The sequence below is a fragment of the Rhipicephalus microplus genome, chromosome X (assembly GCF_043290135.1).
Source record: "Rhipicephalus microplus isolate Deutch F79 chromosome X, USDA_Rmic, whole genome shotgun sequence".
In the NCBI taxonomy this organism is placed as follows: domain Eukaryota; kingdom Metazoa; phylum Arthropoda; class Arachnida; order Ixodida; family Ixodidae; genus Rhipicephalus; species Rhipicephalus microplus.
The window spans coordinates 230,232,682-230,249,172 of record NC_134710.1 but is presented as its reverse complement, the minus strand read 5'-3'; positions in this window follow the sequence as shown (position 1 = coordinate 230,249,172).

Below are 16,491 nucleotides of genomic sequence, written 5' to 3'. Positions count from 1 at the left end.
CTAAAAGAGCGAAGCAGAGTAAGCTGACGAAAAAAAGTTGTTTTTCGATTCCTAAGCACCAGCACCATGTCATGTTACCAGCAATAAGATTTTATGGTGCTTTCTTGATTAAAATAAAGACAACACGATATCAAGAAACTGAATTTGGCAAGCAGCACGAACGAAACCAGTGGTAATATACAATTCTTACATTTAAGAGGGGTCGTTCCCGTTACTATTCTATGGTGCAAAAGATAGCATGGTATGGGGCAGAAACGACAAAAAAAAAAAAAAGCGCCATCAGCAAGTAAGGCCGAGCAAAAATTGCTCCAGATATAAAGGTCATGGAGGCACTTCGCAGGCACCTCCTGTATAATAATGCGATGAAAGTTTTGAAACCGGTCCTTTCATTCAATTCTAGATGCGGAACGCATTCTTAATTGAGTTCTTGTACTGTTTGCACAGTGACTGTGTCGAGCAGACAATCTAAGCGAGAAAACTGCATGCAAACCTGAAAGTTACTGTACTCGTACACAAAATGGGTGCTGCATACATTCACGGGCTTTATTTGCCTGTTAATTTTAACCTTCCTAAACATTCATGGCTTTTTGGGGCGCTAATTTGAACGGGAGGTTTTACTTTTTCTCACGGTGCATGTAGGCTGTGAGCATCGAGGCTCGCAATCAGTCGGATTTTTCTTTTTCTTTCTGAAACTCAAAGGGTTCCGGTAATATCAAGGCCGTTGACAACGTTGCAAAACAACCGCAAGCGCAGTGAAACAAGCAGCAACAACTAGCTGTTGTTTGAAGCAGGTTCAAAACTTTGATAATCTCAACAGAGCTTCCGGCTGCCACCGCACAGCGACGCCACGGTACCAGGAAGTTGCGAGGTTGCGGCGAAGCGTCGTGGCGAGTTATTCAGCCGTCTTCGCCAGGCTGATTTTAACAATTAAGGCTGTCGGATGAGTGCTTGAGAGCGGTTCACCTGCAAACGGAAACTCAATTGAGTTCGGATTCTAATAGCTTTGAGTGATTCAAATGCGAACGATGGAAGGCGAAAGTAAAGAAAACCCAATAACACAGTAAATGCAGTCAGCTTCAATGCTCTGGCAGAGACGTCTGCGAAAAGCACAACACAGCGAAGTACTCAACGTCGGATTATTCATATTTATACATGCGGGTGTCTCGCAGCGGTGGTCTAGTGGCTAAGGTACTCGGCTGCTGACTCGGAGGTCGTGGGATCGAATCCCGGCTGCATTGGTTGGATTTCCGATGGAGGCGGAAATGTTGTAGCGCCGTGTGCTCAGATTTGGGTGCACGTTAAAGAACCCCAGGTGGTCGAAATCTCCGGAGCGCTCCACTACGGCGTCTCCCGTAATCATAAGGTAGTTTTGGGACGTTAAACCCCATATATCAATCAATCAATATAAGCGGATACTCTGCGAGCCTAAAAGAGGGGCACACGCTTTCCTTTTTCTTGCTAAAATGACATGGCTCAGTACACTTAAGTGTCAAAGCGCAGGTGGCTTGTAACCTTGGTCTAGTGAATAATTTAATGCTCCTGATACTTTTCATTTGATTGATCAAAGCTGTGTGTGAGTCAACCACGTCGAAATTTCAGTCTTGTGTCACCTTTACCATAATTTAATCTGCCTCATGCAGTGGTGTTTTCACGTGTATGTTCGTAGGTGCTGCTAAGCCTGCTGCCTCGACTAGATTCGTAAAACATTGGACTATAGTATCAAATTCATGGGTAAGCTCGACTTTAGCGTTTACAAATAGAATATAACTTCAGATTATCTCACCTTTGCGTCCACAACGACGCAGTCACCGTCACTTTTCAGCGAAGGTTCATAGACAAACCCATGCACTATATAGTCAAGCATTGCCCCGCCGCGGTGGTCTAGTGGCTAAGGTACTCGGCTGCTGACCCGCAGGTCGCGGGTTTGAATCCCGGCTGCGGCGGCTGCATTTCCGATGGAGGCGGAAATGTTGTAGGCCCGTGTGCTCAGATTTGGGTGCACGTTAAAGAACCCCAGGTGGTCGAAATTTCCGGAGCCCTCCACTATACGGCGTCTCTCATAATCATATGGTGGTTTTGGGACGTTAAACCCCACATATCAATCAATCAATTATAGTCAAGCATCCAACGATTTCTTGGCTTTGAGTCGTTCGTGCGTCCCAAAACTTGTATAGGCACCCGACAGTGGACCAGAGGGCGCGACGAAGCTTTTTGGGCCGCTTCAGCATTGTTGGTATCGACCACCAGGGACACCAAGAAAATGAAACTCTCGCTGAACACCACAGTGACACGATGAAGTGACAGTGCGCTTTTTGGCACGTTTTCGAAGAAAGTTTCCTGGGCGCTAATATAACCCTATCGGCAAAATTTTCTTGGGCCAAGCGTGGTAAATCATCAGTGCCAAGGCTGTCCATGCTTGAAAAGTTATTGATGGCCAAGGAAAGTATGTGCTTGGGAAGTCTGACAAGCCTACCATTGGCCAAGCAAAGGAGGGCCGTGCTTGGAAAATCATTGTAAACACCCCTTTCCATGGTTGGCACTGTGTTAGAATACCATGCAATTGCCAAACATGTTCTTGGCATAGGTGCCAAGCATTTTGGCTTATGCGATTTCTGGCACATTTATTTTACTTTTTTGTCTTGGCTACAATTTGATGCCCAGCTACTTTTTTATTAGATTTTCACATGCCCCCCCCCCCCCTCCGTCACGAGAAGTAACAAGGCAAATGTTTCTGGTACTTCAGGTTTATTTAACACATTATAGAAGGCAATATGCCATTTTTCTATTCTTTCCTGAACTCTTGTGATTCTAAAGTGTTGCTTGTGCTTCTCTTGGAGTCATCTATCGAAGTGGCATGCCTTCTTTGCATAGGTGCACCTTTTGATCTGAAGCAAACATGAGCCAACCTTTTGTTACCTTTGAAACAGCTGCGTCGGTTTTGTTGAACAGGGTATGTCTCATCTGTCAATAAGAGAAAAGACATTAGGTCCTCTTTCTTTATTAAGCCATCTCTTAGGCAATCACTTTCACCAGTTTTCAACAAAACACACAGCAGGAACTTTTGTTGGGAAGCTAACGGGTTATGCATGATTATGAGGACGACAGCAACTGCACAGACAGGAAGAGATGTTGGACTGTGTAATGCATTTTTATCTCTGAAGTAGCATGCATAGTCATGCGAAAACCCCATCGATACGAAAGAAAGGAAGAAAAACAGGTTATAAAATATCCAGCTATCCTCGCACCCTTTTCTAGAATACATTTAGATTCTCTCAAATAGAAAAAAAAAGTAAATTTTTCTGATAGCATGATGGAAACAGAATTGGCGCTGAAGCACTGTTTATAGTGTCCTTGTATTTTTCTTGTATGTACGCACCTTTATATTTTTAAACGTTACTGAGGTAGTCAATGCACCTTTAATTACGAAGGTTATTTTTGTCGTGTAGCTTCTGTTGTCAATGCTTTATTTGATATCAGTGATAATTGACAGTCCTTCCGCTTAGCCATGAGGCTGACTATTAAACGATGAAATTGGTTATGTGCTCTGGTTCTCAGCTCCCGAAACCGGCAAGCTGATACAACAGGAAATAAGATTATACAACAGTGAAGTGTCACACATATGGTGGTAATGAAAATCTTTTAATGCTCAATCTTGCTTTAGATGGCAAAAGTTGGCTTTTTTTCAGGGAGGCAGAATATATGAACTGAAAAAAAAAATTGTAGTAGAAAGTCAGTTTTTCAAACAAACATCAGTGATGCAGAATGTGCAATATTCTGGTCCTAGTGAAACAGTTTCTAAAGAACGGCAACCAAAATATCACAGCATGGAGAAGTCTACATAACAAAGAAGTCAAGAGAATGTTGCCTATCAAAGCCAAAGCAAACAGCCAATTTATTTGTTTTTGTTGATGCTCCCCAAGCAGGAGCAGCAGCACATTCGCCGGATCTTAAATGAAAAATTGTTCTCCGCGGCCCAGCAGTGCTTCCTTGAAGCCACACTAGATACAATGGGATGGAGCTTTCTGTGCACGGGGTATTCAGCACTGCTGACATTTTCTAGAAACAAATAGCTGATCTGTAAAAAAAAAAGCAATACCTAAGTTAGAAAGTTGATAAGTGTAACAATGTTCAAAAGCTGTGAAAAAGTGTGTACTATATGCAGTGGTTGTGGTGCCAACAGGAAGATAACTTGCCATTAAAAAGCAGCATCAGTTCATCAAAATATTCATTGAACATTCCTCACAGTACTTGTAGGGCTGCAAAAGTACGCCTTTGTTGCAGAAAATTGTGAATTAAATTCACAAAAACCTGCCAGTATTTAGGCCTGATTCATTTTTTAAACAGCATTTTTTGGCGCAAATTTCACAAATTTCCTATTGGATAACTGGAATAATCGTGTTTTTGTGTAATTTATAAATGGTCTGACGAGTGGCACTCGCTTCATGCGAGAAAACAGAACAGATATGCGTTACTAATAATACATTTAGCTGATGACAGATCATTTACGACAGATTATACAATGAAAATTTTGAAGAAATTAATTATATTCAGAATAGCATGGCTCGCCAACATTTGAAATGACAACCTTCTCAACACCAATAAATGAAATTTCGAAGTTGCTAAAGGTACAATTATATCATAACATTTTTTACATAAGAGAAATTCTACTAAAGTAGACCAAACAATACCGAGGATCCTTATTGCGTCAAAGCTTTACGTAAAAAAAAAGATGTACGCGTGGCCTAACTTGATAGGTAGATGATCCCATGACTTTCTCGCATTCGACACCAGCCTTCATACCTACTTTACCTTTTAAGTATGACCACACACACACAAGTTTATAATTTCGAAATAATTATTAGAGCACTGGCGTCGACCCTAAATCACATGGCGCGTTAGCGATATGCACTAAGAGATCAAGAAATGGCCGCGCACCGTGCGTCAGCATACACAACCGGCGGCTGGGCGACTGTCCTTCGGACGAGGCTGTTTCAGTTAATTTCAAGTGTTCGCCGAAAACAGTGTATTGCTCATTTAAGAAATACGCCGAGTTGAATCGGTGCTTGAACATTGTACCGAAGAACGCTTGGAATATGTCCGGTTTTTACTTGTAACATGAGAAAACTACACCATGTGCAATCTCACCGAGACGAGCTAGGACTACAGCTACGGCTACGCAGCGCCCGCTTCTTAACACACGCGTTATTTTCGTCGCCGTAAACCTGACAGCCACTTCGCATAGGGCACATGTACTGGTGATATACAGGTACTGCTGATACAAATACAGGTGCTGCTGATATTTACTCACCTTCTATTTCAACTTGAATAAAAAGCTAATCGCTGCACGGCCATGACAGCCGTGACATCCATCCAGTTCGCGAACAAGGCGAAGACGGCGCGCAGTCATACACGCGATGGAAGGTAAAAGCGAGCATAAACGGTGCATGCGTGTATACTGGCTTAAAGCTATATGAATTGGAATATTTTTGATGACTTTTGTACTATCACGTAAGCGCTTCACAGCCGTTCCAGTTGGTGGGCTTCTGATAATTGCCTGTCTGGAAGCTTTGGTGGACTATCTTTCTTAAGCGCAGTAGGGCTGTGTATGGGCCAAACTGCGCACACGAGATAAAACTCATGCTGTGTAAACGCCACACTGTGCACTTGCTGGTACACTTACGGTTCTTTGGATGAAAGAAAAAGAGGTATTCCGTAGAAGAGCCAGTGCGAATTGACTTCATGACCGGAAAAAAAAAAAATGATCCTCCATGGCTATTCGGTATCTGTTAGTCTGACTTCACCACAAAGCGCACCAATGAAACGAACACATCCACTCTAACCGCTTTACTTTTACCGCTTGTACACGCGTTCGCGTGCCACGAATTTCCGTCGAATAGTATGTAATACACAAAAGTAAGTATGCTTGATGAACAGGCAGATTCTGTGAGAATTGGCCAGCAGCCATGGCATGTGTCAGGAAAGCCTAAATTTGGCCTCCATGTTAAATAACACAGGTATTTTTCCATAACTATTGTTTCGTTCTGATTATTGAGAAGGGCCAACAACTAAGAGAAGCTCACATTTAAAAAGATTTGAGGCATTCGCTACCATCTCGCCCATATTTTGCTTGTAGGCCATGCCCTTTTCTGTCACGCTGTCCGAGCATTGGCCAATGATAATGGAAGCCGATGGGAATCCAAGCTGTTTCCAATCATCGGTCATCGGCCACTGCCGGTAGGGAATCATCCGTGACCCTCTGCTCAAAACTAAAAAAGAAAATGATGTGCACGTGCAAGTCCGGTTTTGCTGCGTCTGCTCGCTAGGCTATGTATTGGAAGACTCGGTTTTGCTGCGCTTACTCGCTAGGCTGTGTGTTCTGTTGCTACCATCAGATATCGTAAACTGCATTGCCGTGTGCCTATAAGACTAAACAGTCCTTTATGTCTCCCCCTTCGGAACAAGTCTGGTGTCAAATATGGCCTCCTCGCTCGTTAGAATGAGTGGGTCAACGCACACGGCAGAGAGCCACTTTGTCCGTGTACCGCCGTTTAGCATCGACGTCCAATTTCTCGGCGTACACGCTCAAGCGAGCCTAGCACGCATCACCTATTGCTGCAGCAGCTTTAGAAATGGCAAATCTCGTACCTTCTTAATCATAACAAAATAAAACAAGAACAACATGCTCGCAGTAGTAACTTGTGTGCACATGTTCAAACCACCGGTATGCCACCGGCCGCCGCTATGGTGGCCTTCAAAATGGTGGCCACGCGGTTGCCAGCACAGCTGGCGCACTTTTCGCTGCCACGCCCGCCAAGCTGACGTCACGTGAATACAACCTATATGCTTGTGAACGTCAAATATTGATTATTATCTTATCAACATAAGCCTGCCCATACCACGGCAGCTGGAAGGAACTTCATATAAACCAAACAAGTACAGCAGTCTGCAAATTTATCGATGTGTGCTCCAAAACAAATATCTATCCACCTTTTGAGTTTCACCTGCTCATTCTTTCTCTTCCTTAGCTTATGCCAGTAAAAAGAAGAGACATTGACACTTAAAAAGGGGAAAATAGAAACTCCATCACGAAAATGCACAGAAGTGTTTCCGATGCGCACAGCCACCACTGAAGCAACTATTTTATGCTTACATGAATTATTTTGCATATTCGGATTTCCCAAAACTTTCGCTTCGGACAACGCCACCTAGCTTACTTTTGCAGATTTCCAGGAGTACCTGCAGCGAGTAGCAACCCAGTGCGTGCGTACGGCTCGTTCTGTTCCTCCTATTTTTCTTCCTTCTTCCCTACCATCCGAGAAGCAAGTCTGGCAGAACGTTTTGTCGAGACTCTGAAGGCCGCAGTTCGTAAGTCCAGTCGTTCCCGATCTCCATCAAACCCCGCAAACTTCCTCCCGGTGAACCACAACACTTCGCAAGCAACTACGGCTGATGAACCCTCTTTTTTGCTGTTGGGGAGGCGCCTCAGAACAAGGCTGGACCTCCTATATGAAAATGTGATGTAAATTCCCAGCTGGAAATTGAGTTTCCAGCCTGGATTTTAGCTGGGAACTGCTATTCAGGTGGGGGATTTCCCATTCCCAGCTAGAAATGTCATTTCCGGCTGGGAATTAATCCCATATCCGAGGCTGGGAATAGTATTTGCTGGCTGGAAATGTAAGTGATTCCTGACTGGAAAGCCGTTTCAAGCTTGAGGCTTCCCAGTCCAGTGTGGAAGTTATATTTCCAGCTAGAAATGGCTTTCCAGTTGGAAATAATTTCCATTTTCAGCTTGGAGTTTTCCAGTCGCAGTTTGGAAGTTATATTTCCAGCAGAAAATGTTTACATCTTGCAGTTGGGAAATAATTTGTTCGATTGGCATGAAATTTTCCTGTTTGAGAGTGGTTATTTGCGAAAGCAATTCAAGCCAAATAAAAAGATGCCATACATACAAGAAACAGATTAGGTGTTTACCGCGTTTACTGGAATGTAACCGGAGGTTTTTTTTTTCAGATTTTTGCTTCCTGAAATCCCTCACCTTACAAATCACCAAAACTCAACTTTTTCTTCCTAGACGCAATGAAAAGTTACCTCTCGGTAATGCAGGCTGTGCATTCGATGATGACTCAGAGTATTGATCACATGCTTGCATGGGCATCGGCAAGTGGTTGGAAAAGGGGCACTTAATTGCACCCCTCAATACACACCAAGATTTGCCTCCACCCAAGCTACGCCAGCGCTTTCTCCCTCCCCTGGCAGTAGTGCAACACAAGTTTGCACCCCCCCCCCCCCCCAATAAAAAAAGATCCTGTCGACGAGCAAGATCATACGGCCGGCATACATTTAACCACTGTGATTTTAGGCACCCCGTAGTGCTGGGAATTGAATATAGGGCTAGGTCGGACCTACCTTTATTTGACCTTATAGTAGTGAACCCAGAGAACACGCCGTTGCAAAATGTTATAACTGTCGACGTTCAACCAGGTGCTTGCTCAGTTGCTCATTAAGCCGCTGCGCCCCTAAAGCTAGAGTTTAAACAATACCAGTTTCTTCATTGTGAAAAGCAGCCTTACTTTTAAATTCACCATTGACGGCCACGACGTGATATTTGTAAGCGTTGCTAGCAAGCTCTCGTCGATGCCACAGCCGGGATCTACGGAAAACGACGCGTTGCCGCGATTTTTGTTGACATCTCAGGAGCACTAGTATCCCTATTGTCGCATCGTTTCTCAGTGCATTCTAACGTTATATTAAAATAATAGCCTAATTTTTAATACTCATATTTCATAAAAAAGTAGTATTCTTTTTTAAAGGTAACACTATGAATGACAGCGATCCAGTAAACTGAATAAATTATTATTAGCCACTGCAGCATGACCACAGATTCGTACAACAAATGGCGGCTATAGTCGTGGAGCAAGTTGCACATATGCTCACTCACCGTACGCTAGTTTAGTGATTTTTCTTGAGGAATACCTTTGTGGCGGTTGTATGAAATAGTGTTGGATTGAGCGCCAATCGTGGGACATGGATTATGTCAACTGTGATTCTACTGTTTAGAGGTAAGTTTTGTACCTGTATATTTTAGGCACGTTTGTCCCGAATGTTTGTTCGCAATGTTTTTATACGCGCGAAATGCATTACAGGCCAGTTTGGCCAAAAAGATTTTGTCGCCATATTCATGTGCTGTTCAATGCTTGTGCCAAAGGCGTGCATGCGTCTTGGCAACTAGCGCCAGTAAATACATATGTGTGCGCGAATTAATTTGAAGTTCGTTCGGAGTAGTTTAAGGTCAATAAAAATAATCTCGCCTAATTGTTGCTTAATAATTCTTGCAGTTTAAACCGCAATGTACACCAATTTTTTCCTAAAAAGGACATTTGCTCTATACGCCGCTGTTGTTTTGGGTGTATGATAAAGGTGTGTTGCACTTCTTTGCAAAGCTGTATTGATGCTGTTCATGTGGGTTGGTAAGGTTATAAGGCTGTTGCTAGAATGGCGTTTTATAGGTCAATGTGGTTTTAATGTGCGCTCACTATGCATGAATATATTTTTTTCAGGTGGTGTACAAGATATGGTTCAGCACTTGCTACAAGCATTCAAATAAATGTTTTTAACTTTCAAAACCATTTTCTTTGTCAGCGTTCAGTGATCTGGATGAACAGGTCCTGAGGAACTAGATGCTAATACGTATGTAAAAGCAGTGAGGGGAAAATCTGGACATTCTTTCAAGGCTTACAACAAGTCATTTCCTGCTTAAAATGTTTCCATTTTCAGCTGGTAATATTTCAATTCCCAGGTGCATTATGGAACCCGGAAAATTTTCCAGGCTGGAAAATTTTCCATTCCCAGCTGGAGAATATTTACATTCTCCACTGGATTATGGAACCTGGAAATTTTTCCATTTTCAGCTGGGAATATTTCCATTCTCTGCTGGATTATGAAGGAGGAAGAGAAAAACTTTATTTATCCCAAGAGGAAAACGTGTGGTGGTGGTGTCTCAAAGGAGCCTTCCCGGTGTATAGGTCTCCGCTACCCTCTTGGTCCAATCCAAGATCTGGTCCTGGACCTCGGGCACCGACCTGCACATAGCAGCCTCCCGCTGCTTTTTACTAATAATGCGTAGAGAATTAGGTGGTGGGTTTCGAGTACACCCCCACTAGATATGGTCTAGGTTAGCTCTTTGTTGACAGAAAATGCACAAAGGGGAGGGGTATATCGCAGGGTGTATAGGGGGCTTGCATGAACCGCGGCGACGTTATGCGCTCTGGGTGGGCAGCCATTTTTTTGTCAGAGGCGGCCGGCGAGTGCAGCAGCGCAATCGTGTTTGCGAGCGTTGGCGTAGCTTGCAGGCGTGATCGAGTGTGAGCGTGACGCAAATGTAACTCCAAGAAGTGTCGTGCACGATATCAGCCTCACCAGAAGACTACACCGTAGCGCTGTGCCAGAAAGACCTCTGGCGGTACGGAGACTAGAATTAGCTCTCAGTACCCATTCACGCTTCGTGCGGGTGACTGTGTAAGTGACGTGGACTTGTGGCCGCGCGTCGACAGCTCAGATACTCATGGATTTCGCGTTCGGAAGACGAGTTTGATTACCCGGGAGCTGTTGAAGTCCAGAAAGACCCTAAAAGGTGACAACTTTTTTAAGAGTGGCGAGTGCGGGAGCCGTGGCTGAAGAAAGTCGCCGCCGACACTGTGGTCGTCGTCACTCAAGTAAGAAGTGTTAAAAAATCGAGGAGCGCTCTTCTCGTGCACGTACGTCGTACTTCACGTAGAATAACAACGCAGTGGGATGCAAGCAGGCTTCGATGTTCCTGGCCATGCATGTGCAGTGTGCGGCAAGGATCTCGCCATGACTCTTGCCCATGAACAAAACATCGATGGGGGGCTTGTTAACACACTGGGAGTTTGACCTGAAAAGAAACAAACATTAGTATCTACGGCAAAATCAAGTAATTTAACACCGCTTACTTGGGTGACGATGATCATGGTGTCAGCGGCGAATTTCTTCACCCACTGCTCCCACAACCAGCCACTTGTCACAAATATATGGCTCTTGATTACCTTTCGACTTCAACCGCTCCCGGGTAATCAAACTCGTCCTCGGAACGAGAAATTCATGAATATCGGAGCTGTAGACACGCGGCCACAAGTCCACGTCACTTACACAGTCACCCGCACGAAGCGTGAATGGGTCCACTCGGAGCTAATTCTCGTCTCTTCTTTGTACCGATCGAGGTCTTTCTGGCTCAGCGTTGCGGTGTAGTCTTCCGGTGAAGCTGACATCGTGCACGACACTTCTTGGAGTTGAATTTGCGTCGCGCTCGCACTCGATCACGCTTGCAAGCTACGCCAACGCTCGCAAACACGACTGCGCTGTTGCACTCCCCTGCCGCGTCTGACAAAAAAAAAAGATGGCTGCCTACCCAGAGTGCATATTGTTGCCGTCGTTCATGCAATCGCCCTATAAGATGGCGAAAAAATGAGGTAGTAAACGTACGCGCCTGTAACTGGCGCCTTAGTATTTCATGGTAGCACGAAGCTCCATGGTGTAAGGGGGGAAGGGGGCTATATAGTGCACTGTAGGTGGTAGTGATTTGTTATATCTTGGAAGGTCAAAAGACGATCTTTCGCGCTGAAAAAGGCCGCGTAGTCTAAGGCGCCATCAGAGGCCTGCGCTCGGCCGGTAATTCTTCGAGCACAGGTATGAGCCGCCTCATTGCCACTCAACCCCGCATGCGCGGGCGTCCGAATGAGAGCAACGTCTTGCGTGGGAGGATGTTTCTTAAGAATTGAAAGGGCAGTTGATGAGATGCGACCTGTACTGAAGTTACATATGGCATTTTAGAGTCACAATCATAGTGATATTGGGAATGGATAGACTTAAAGCGATGGCAGTCTCCTCTGCCTCCCCCGAATAGTTGACAGTGATGGATGCCGTTGTGAGCACATTGCGGTTATAATCGACAGCAGAGAGGGCATAGGATGAGGAGGATGGGTATTCTGCCGCATCGACATAGAGCACGTTATTGGCTCTATGCAATTTTTTCTGAAGAACTTTTGCTCTTTGGGTTCGACGCTTATGATAAGTTGGATGCATGTTTTTAGGAAGGAGTGGTATGAGTAAGCGTTTCTGTATGTGATGGGGAATGCTGTATCTAGCATTGGTGAGTGAAGTGAAGTTAATACGGGTATAGACGATAAAATGTGGCGACCTGCGCTAGTCATCGCGAGCCTTGCGTATTGAGCTGTTAAATGAGCTTAACGGATTTCACATAAGGTATTTATGACTCCTAGCTTTCTGGTGGAGTCGTGCGTTTGAGGTATTGATTGCAACGCCTAGCACGTAATTGTAAACTCTGTGGAGGAGGGTGTTCACGAATTCCTCCTCTGATAATTTAGGGTGCATTTTACTAATCACAAAAGCTTGTATTACACGAAGTAGCTCTGACTCTCGGAGCCCTCCATATTTCCCGGAGATTCTTCCTATCATTCTTAGGGTGTTTTCAACGGTATTGTGTAAAGCTTCGAGTGTGTGTGTATTAAGTCGGTTGTTTTGGATAAATAAACCTAGTACACGAATGCGTGATACTCTAGGAATGAGGCACCCATTTATGTGAACTTCGATCATAGGAACGTGTTTATTCCGACGATAAGTTGGTAGAAGGATGATTTACTGAGGGTACAATAGAGATTCATCTGAGATGTTAGTGCTGTTATTATATCTACAGCTGTTTGTACGATGTCTTGAATGTGTTCCCCTGAGCCTCCTTTCACTCATAAGGTGATATCATCGTCATAGATGGAGAAGTTCAAGTCAGGGATACGTTGAAGAGCGTTGGGTATAGGTAGCATAGCCAGGTTAAAAAGGATTGGAGAGAGCACTGACCCTTGAGGCGTTCCGAAGCTGCCTAGTGTATAGGGTGAGGAATGTTCTGGCCCTATTGTTAATGTAGCTGTGTGGTCTGTGAGGAAGCTTCTGATGTAAGAGTACATTTTAGGGTCACAAGAAATGCGGTTGAGGCCAGCATATATAGCTGAGTGGGCTACGTTATTGAATGCTCCATGTATGTCCAGACCAAGGATCTTCTGAGTATCCTCGCTCTGGTTATGAGTTATGATGTCGTGTTGAAGGCGAAGCATCGCATCTTGCGCCAAAAGTGAGGGCCTAAAGCCAATCATTTCTGGAGGCAGTAGTGCATTATCCTCCACGTGTCTCTGGAGGTGTGCAAGAACGACATGCTCCATGACCTTCCCGAGACACGATGTTAAGGAAATGGGTCTCAGATTTTCTACTAAGGGAACTGTGTTTGGTTTATATATAAATATGCCTCTGGCATCTTTCCACGAAGATGGAAGGGTGCCCCCTGTCAAAACAGTCGTTCAAGTACTCAGTCAAAGCTTTAATAGAAATAGGGTCAAGATTTCTAAGTAATTTGTTGTTAACGCGAGCGGGGCTTGAAGCCGACGTGGTACGGAGTGTTGCGAGGGCGTGCCTAACTTCCGCCTCCGTTATTGCCGCATATAATGACTCATTTGGTTTCCCTGTGTAAGATGGTACAGAATCTTTACGTAATTGAGGTAAATGCAACGTGCGGAGGCTATCCAAGAGCTGTCCTAAATGGTCACTGTGCTCGTGTAACAGTTTAGTGATAACGTGGCAGTGTCGTGCGCGAGAAGTGCTGGGGTCTAGCAGATGTCTAAGAAGTTGCCACGTTCGTTTATTACTGAGCTGGACATGCATTCCTTCACAAAGCTGACCCCATTACCCAGTAGTTATCGGGGTGTAGGGGGGTAAAGTTTTTGCGTGGATTTCAACATCTTTTTGAAGCTGCTGAGTCCACTCAGTAAGCTCTGCAATACGTGAGGGAGTGGGGCTGTTGCGGGTCTCTCTAAATTTGTCCCATTCTTTGAGCATCAGCGGTTTGGGTGCAATGGGTCTGTGTTTTAGTTGTAAAGTAATGCTAATAATGCAATGACCACTGTAAAGATTAGTTTGGGTGTTAGTCCAAACCATTGTGGGAGCATTGTGAGTGAGGGTAAGATCGGGGGATGTATCTTCGTTCACACTGTTCTCCAAACGAGCAGTCTCCTCCGGGTCGTTGTGCAGTGTGAAACAATGTGCCTGAATATGGGACCAGAGAATTCTACCTTTCGGTGTAGATGCAGTGTAACCCCCCGCTGGGTGGGAGGCGTTGAAATCCGCCACTATGAGGATGGTGTGTTTGCCTGCCGAGGATGTAGCTCGGGAGAATAGGAAATCGAAGTGGTGGCTTTTCTCTCGTGGCCTACTATATACGTTGAGAATGTATAAGAATTGCGAGTTAAGTTTATCAGGTAGTATTTGGAGAAAGTCGTGCTCAATGTTCATGTCAGCAAATTTTGAATAGATAACTCTAAGGTGCTTCTGAGTTCAAACAGCAGTGTTTGGTTTGGTATCAGCTGGGTTTTGATGCGTTCTATAACCTGGCAGTTGCATTACACCATTTCTTTCTTGTAACGCAATGATTTAGGGAGGGGTAGTTGGTGATTTGATGTACTGGAGGAGGTTTGCCTTTTTTCGGCGAAACCCCCTGTAGTTCCATTGACATACGCAAAGTTCAGTGCGGTTACGAGGAGCCGTTTTCGCTAGGTTGATTTGGCTTAGGCAATTGGGCAACCTCTGGATGGTTAGCGTGGACTGTGTCGATCCACTGTGTGACTCCATCTAGGGTTTGTTGCATCAGTAACATGGCTTGTTGTATCGAGGCCACGGATTCATGTAGCTTCTGTAAGGAAGCTGTGGAGAAGGTAATACAATTGTGTAGTTTTCCTTCGAGTTTGGTTACTTTTTTTTAACTTTGTCAACCTTCTTTAGTTTCGCTTCGACTTCGTCTACTCGCTCTTCGAATGGCAATGTGGGAGCCGAGATTTTTCGTTTTTGCCCAGGTGGTTGAGCGGGGTCATTTGAAAGGGTGTTCTCAAACTCCTGCCATACACAAGCTCTGCAGGACCAAAACCAGTGCTCTCATTAGGCGCTGATCTCAAAGCGAACATAGCGGGAGGAATACACGCTTCCCAGTCGCATTTGTGCTCGTAGCAAAGAGCTCTCAGTATCCGTTTCATAACGGAATGCACACGCTCTACCGGATTAGATTGCGGATGATGGATCGAGCTGTGCACTACTTTTATTCCGCATTTATCCAAAAAAGTAGAGGTAAGGCAGCTTGTGAAGACACTACCATTGTCGCATTGGATTACAGAAGGAAATCCGACGCAGGCAAATATAGATAGCAGTGCGTCCACGACATGAGGGGAATGGAGCTCCTTAAGCGGTATCACTTCCGAAAATTTTTGGCTACACAGAAGGCCGTCAGGATGTACCGACAACCTTGCCTTGACTCTTGCGATGGCCCGACGATATCAATTACTAGGCGCCGAAAGGCTTCTGTGATAATTCGCACAAGCTTCATGGGTGCCTACCACTTGTCCGTGGATTTCCCCCCCTCTCTGACAAGTGTCGCATGAGCGTACAAAATCTTCGTTATCCTTCCAGCATTTCGGCCAATAAAACTCAAAGGAAACTCTAGCCTTGGTTTTCTTTATGCCGATGTGCGCTGCCCACGCATTTTCATGCGCCAGTTCCAATAGTTGGCGATGATACTTATGTGGCACCGAGAGCTGCTGGGTGGAGACGCGGAATGGGAGGCTGCGTTCGTACGGCTCCTGTGGACGCGCAACTAAATCTGTGTTTCTAGAGTTTTTTTTTCAAGTGTTCATTAACTGTTGCTCGCATCGGTTCCGAGAAGTCATCAGGATCCTACCGATACCATATTTAACCACAGTGAGTGAGTTTTGTCAAGTTAAGAACAATTTCTTTTCCTGTGGAGCGGTGCCTTTTTTAACCCTAACGAGTGGTTTGGGAGACCGCGCTTTTGCTTGACTTGTTCTCGCCTGCGGCCGGCCATTCGGAGGCCCGGTGCGCTGAAATATTTGCTCACGATGGAGTATGAAGTGCACGGAGAGGATATTTCAGAAGAACAGTTTACTCAAAATAAACGTTGGCAGTCCGCTGGGGCCAGCAGAGCTGGCGCCAAAACACGCACTGCTGACTCTAACGCGCCATCGTCGCAGCCGGGCGCACACCCCGGCAAATCGAGTGGCGCTGCGCTGAAGTCCAAAATAATACAGGCGGGAAAGATGACCTCCATTCCTCAAGATGGCATCAAGATTGGGATCCGGCCGAGAGGTGGACTCAATATCTCGAAAATTGGCGCAGCTATGGTGGCACACGCAATGCTTGTTGCCGCTGGCATAAGCCAGGAATATTTGTGCTAGGATAATCTATGCCCGAGTCTGCAGCAAAATATTATGGTTGCCAGTACTCCCAAGCGCGAAAATGCAGGCCCATATGTTCGGATGAAGCAAATACTTATTTCGGGCAAGGTGCACGGGCTAAGTGCCCATGAGACTGCCCCACACTCCACTTGCAAAGGGGTGATTCGCAACGTCC